The sequence below is a fragment of the Hyperolius riggenbachi genome, chromosome 9 (genome assembly GCF_040937935.1).
Source record: "Hyperolius riggenbachi isolate aHypRig1 chromosome 9, aHypRig1.pri, whole genome shotgun sequence".
NCBI lineage: Eukaryota > Metazoa > Chordata > Amphibia > Anura > Hyperoliidae > Hyperolius > Hyperolius riggenbachi.
Genome location: NC_090654.1, coordinates 299,280,080 through 299,286,279, shown reverse-complemented (window position 1 = coordinate 299,286,279; position 6,200 = coordinate 299,280,080).

Below are 6,200 nucleotides of genomic sequence, written 5' to 3'. Positions count from 1 at the left end.
AATAATTGTATTTATCCTCCTACTCCAATGGTTTTGTTTTATATTTAAACATTTATAAAGTAGATTAAATGTTTTGTTGTCTCTGCTCAGTGGCAGCCTATTAAGTGTCCCAGAGTGAAAGTACATGAACTATTGACCCTTTTTTTATCTCTCCCTGCACTAAGAAGTTGAATTTGCCAGGATAACTTGTATGGCTGTAATTTGCTTATCAGTGAGGATTACTATATTCCCTATAAAGCAGAAGCTGACACTTCCATGCCTGGAAATTAACTCTTCCAGACAGCAAAATAAAGCAAGTAAAACAGCCTGGGTATTCATATGTTTTGCTCTCCACTTACGCCTGTGTATCTCATCATGTCACATGTCACCTCGGTACACTGTAACTTTCTTGTGTTCCTCACTTACCAATTACCTCATATCCATCTGGCAGGTCGCATTCCTTAAAGAGAACCCGAGGTGAGTTTAAAGAATGTTATCTGCATACAGAGGCTGGATCTGTCTATACAGCCCAGCCTCTGTTGCTATCCCAAACCCCCCTAAGGTCCCCCTGCACTCTGCAATCCCTCATAAATCACAGCCGTGCTGTGAGGCTGTGTTTACATCTGTAGTGTCAGTCTCAGCTGCTCCCCCGCCTCCTGCATAGCTCCGGTCCCTGCCCCCGTCCCTTCCCTCCAATCAGCAGGGAGGGAAGGGATGCAGGCGGGGACTGGAGTTGTGCAGGAGGCGGGGAGAGCAGCAGACTGACACTATAGAGATAAACACAGCCAGCTCTGACAAGCTGTTTGTCAGCAGTGTGGCTGTGATTTATGGAGGGATTGCAGAGTGCAGGGGGACCTTAGGGGGGTTTGGGTTAGCAACAGAGGCTGGGCTGTATAGGCAGATCCAGCCTCTGTATGCAGATAATATTCTTCAAACCCACCTCGGGTTCTCTTTAAGAGTGCCTACGTCTGAGGACCCCCTGAAAGTTTAGCTATGGAGCCCCATGATCTCTAGCTCTGGCACTGCAGGTGCGTATGAAGTTTTTCTTGCAGGTCTTCTCAGGTACACTTTAAGGTTATTCCAACACATGTTCCAGGAGATTGTCACACAAGCGGCAGCTTCCTGCATTGGGGGATACAGGTTTTCAGGCACTCATGTCTCATATCTGTGGCCTTGGGGCACCTCACTCAGGGCCGGGCCGAGGCATAGGCTGGAGAGGCTCCAGCCTCAGGGCGCAGTGTAGGAGGGGGCGCACAATTCATTCCTAATTGTGTATGAAGCAGAAAGAAATAAGAAAAGGGGATACATGACAGTGACTGCAAGCCAGATAACTAGATATTAAGGTGTTGGGGAGGTTGTGGGCCCTGTGGCCCTCTTAGTCTAATAGCAATCAGTGTGACAGCTGGGGTGGGAGGGATGGAGGGGCGCACTTTGGTGTCTCAGCCTTGGGTGCTGGAGGACCTCGTCCCTGCTCTGACCTCACTGATTGCCATCGCTCAGGTCTTCTGTTGATTGGACTCACGTGCCCAGAACAATCGTGTTCTGCCCAATTTCTTCTTTTCTGTAAGTGGGTTGGAACTTCCCCTCCTTCAGCTAGGGCATCAGCTATTATCTCAACTCCTCCCCTCAGGATAAAGTCTTTTAAAGTTTGACACACTCAGTAGCGATGTCACGAACATCAAAATTGCAGTTTGCGAATGCGAATATTCCACAAACGTTTTCAAACAGGCAAACTGCGCGACTGCCATAGAGTTCAATGACCAGGTGATTTCTAAAACCTACAGGGACTGTTTCTGGCCACAAAACATTTGGAAAAGTTATTTCAAGGGGCCTAACACCTGGACCGTAGCGTGCCGGAGGGGGGTCCATGGCAAAAGTCCCACTGAAAATTACGGAGTTGACGCAAAGTCGTGTTTTAATCTCTATGGGGCAGAAATCACATAACATTCCTAAATTTGTGGAATAAAGTGCTTTAAAACATCCGGGGTGTGTACACATTGATCAGGTAGTGTAAAGGTTCGTAAACACGCCGGACTGCAGGAAAAGACGGGTCCGTCGTCACCTCCTGCTGGGCGTGTTTTCAGCAGACAGTCCGGCGTGTGTACAGTCTGACGGCAGACTGATACGGCTGTTTCTGAGCGATCCGCTGTGCCGACAGACTGTACACACGCCGGACTGTGGCTGGAACGCCCGCCCAGCGGGAGGTGACGACGGACCCGTCATTTCCTGCAGTCCGGCGTGTGTACGGACCTTAAGAGATAGGCCCCCTTCACACCGACAGACAAAACACCACGTTTACCACACCGCAAACAACCACCAAGAGCTTTAGTTTATCTATTTAAAAAAAAAATGAAAGCCGCGGCAGCAGAGGCCAGAACGTTTTTATCTTGTTTTAAACAAAGTTTTTACTGCAGCCGCTGCAGGAGAGGGCAGAACTATGTTGGCATGGCATATACATTATATGCAGCCGCTATAGAGCAGGAGGTGATGAGGCTCCTTCTGGTGGTGATTGTGACCACAACACTTCCTGTTATTGATGAGTGCTGCTTATGGTCTAAATGAGTGGCACTTCCCTTCCATCAGATGACAGCTGACAGATATTCTTCTGCTGTATGCTAGAATCAGCACACAATATAGGGGGGCCCTGACTGTGCTGTCAGCGCTGGGTACACCTGTCTCCTCTCCCACAACAGGTGAAGAGCTCTGGAGGACAGTGGACGCAGCACAGCAATATAAAAAGCAAGAAAAAACTGTACTGGTGCAACCCTCTAAAAGAGAGTAATGTACTGTGTAAGTGTATTTACATGTGTAAGGTAAACTTAGCATGTGAGGTGAAAATTTGCCTCAGAAATTAGCATGGTGGAACTAAAACAGCGCATAGAGAGGGAAGCCTAAGCGCTCAGACAGTCGCATAGCAGGGGTGCTAAGGCGAACACATAAACAGAGAGGGGAATGTTCTGGAAGCTCCGCGTGAGCCGGAGCAGAGCGAGACACAGTGCAAGCGAAGAGGGGCAGAGCGCGCAAGATCGAGCCTGAGGGAACTGGTTGAAACCAGTTCTCCTCACAGCGCGCCAGTCAGTCAGTCAGCGGCGGTGAGGGAGGAAGGAGGCCAGAGAGAGAGCAGCCACAGCAGCCACCCCATGAGGCAAAGCAGGGGCCCGGCGGCAGCAGACAGACAACCAGCAGAGCGGGGGCAGCGGTGACAGAGCCAGTCAGTTACCAGAGACCAAGTTGAAGTGACAGCAGGCAAGATCTGACCTAGCGCGGAAGGAGAGAAACCCGGTCAGGCCAGATGAGTATAGGCCTTGCGCCAGCATCAAGTCACAATTGTGTTCAGAAAAGGGCCAGCATTCAGTGGAGGTTTTCTGAGTATAGTAACAGTTAACCCAAGTTACTGAAGGGCATATTCTGATGGAAGTGTGTGACTAAAATCTGCCTGTCTGATAAAGTCTTAAAGAGACAGTAACATTGTGATGATAAGCATCTTATTAATGCAAGATAGTGCTGCCCTGCCAAAGAAACAGAGACTGTAACTAAGTATATTAAAGGTTACCCAAACTGACATGTGACATGATGAGATAGATATGGGTATGTACAGTGCCTAGCACACATATAACTAGGCTGTGTTCCTTTTTTTCTTTCTCTGCCTGAAAGAGTTAAATATCAGGTATGCAAGTGGCTGACTCTTGTAGCAATCATTCTGATCTATGCTAGAGACTCCGCCCTCACACTGAGACATGCTACCTGATTATTGTGATCTATGCTAGAGACTCCGCCCTCACACCGAGACACACTACCTGATTATTCTGATCTAGGCTAGAGACTCCGCCCTCACACTGAGACACACTACCTGATTATTCTGATCTATGCTAGAGACTCCGCCCTCACACTGAGACACGCTACCTGATAATTGTGATCTATGCTAGACACTCCGCCCTCACACTGAGACACACTACCTGATAATTGTGATCTATGCTAGAGACTCCGCCCTCACACTGAGACACACTACCTGATAATTGTGATCTATGCTAGAGACTCCGCCCTCACACCGAGACACACTACCTGATAATTGTGATCTATGCTAGAGACTCCGCCCTCACACTGAGACACACTACCTGATAATTGTCATCTATGCTAGAGACTCCGCCCTCACACTGAGACACACTACCTGATAATTGTGATCTATGCTAGAGACTCCGCCCTCACACTGAGACACACTACCTGATAATTGTGATCTATGCTAGAGACTCCGCCCTCACACCGAGACACACTACTTGATAATTGTCATCTATGCTAGAGACTCCGCCCTCACACTGAGACACGCTACCTGATAATTGTGATCTATGCTAGAGACTCCGCCCTCACACTGAGACACGCTACCTGATCATTCTGATCCATGCTAGAGACTCCGCCCTCACACTGAGACACACTACCTGATAATTGTGATCTATGCTAGAGACTCCGCCCTCACGCTGAGACACACTACCTGATTATTGTGATCTATGCTAGAGACTCCGCCCTCACACTGAGACACGCTACCTGATTATTGTGATCTATGTTAGAGACTCCGCCCTCACACTGAGACACGCTACCTGATTATTGTGATCTATGCTAGAGACTCCGCCCTCACACTGAGACAAGCTACCTGATTATTGTGATCTATGCTAGAGACTCCGCCCTCACACTGAGACACACTACCTGATAATTGTGATCTATGCTAGAGACTCCGCCCTCACACTGAGACACACTACCTGATTATTCTGATCTATTCTAGAGACTCCGCCCTCACGCTGAGACACACTACCTGATAATTGTGATCTATGCTAGAGACTCCGCCCTCACACTGAGACACACTACCTGATAATTATGATCTATGCTAGAGACTCCGCCCTCACACTGAGACATGCTACCTGATTATTGTGATCTATGCTAGAGACTCCGCCCTCACACTGAGACACGCTACCTGATAATTGTGATCTATGCTAGAGACTCCGCCCTCACATGAGACACACTACCTTATTATTCTGATCTATGCTAGAGACTCCGCCCTCACACTGAGACACGCTACCTGATAATTGTGATCTATGCTAGAGACTCCGCCCTCACACCGAGACACACTACCTGATAATTGTGATCTATGCTAGAGACTCCGCCCTCACACTGAGACACGCTACCTGATAATTGTGATCTATGCTAGAGACTCCGCCCTCACGCTGAGACACACTACCTGATAATTGTGATCTATGTTAGAGACTCCGCCCTCACACTGAGACACACTACCTGATAATTGTGATCTATGCTAGAGACTCCGCCCTCACACTGAGACACACTACCTGATAATTGTGATCTATGCTAGAGACTCCGCCCTCACATGAGACACACTACCTTATTATTCTGATCTATGCTAGAGACTCCGCCCTCACACTGAGACACGCTACCTGATCATTCTGATCCATGCTAGAGACTCCGCCCTCACACTGAGACACACTACCTGATAATTGTGATCTATGCTAGAGACTCCGCCCTCACGCTGAGACACACTACCTGATTATTGTGATCTATGCTAGAGACTCCGCCCTCACACTGAGACACGCTACCTGATTATTGTGATCTATGCTAGAGACTCCGCCCTCACGCTGAGACACACTACCTGATAATTGTGATCTATGTTAGAGACTCCACCCTCACACCGAGACACACTACCTTATTATTGTGATCTATGCTAGAGACTCCGCCCTCACACTGAGACACGCTACCTGATTATTGTGATCTATGCTAGAGACTCCGCCCTCACACTGAGACATGCTACCTGATAATTGTGATCTATGCTAGAGACTCCGCCCTCACACTGAGACACACTACCTGATAATTGTGATCTATGCTAGAGACTCCGCCCTCACACTGAGACACACTACCTGATAATTGTGATCTATGCTAGAGACTCCGCCCTCACACTGAGACACACTACCTGATAATTGTGATCTATGCTAGAGACTCCGCCCTCACATGAGACACACTACCTTATTATTCTGATCTATGCTAGAGACTCCGCACTCACACTGAGACACGCTACCTGATTATTGTGATCTATGCTAGAGACTCCGCCCTCACACCGAGACACACTACCTGATAATTGTGATCTATGCTAGAGACTCCGCCCTCACGCTGAGACACACTACCTGATAATTGTGATCTATGTTAGAGACTCCACCCTCACACCG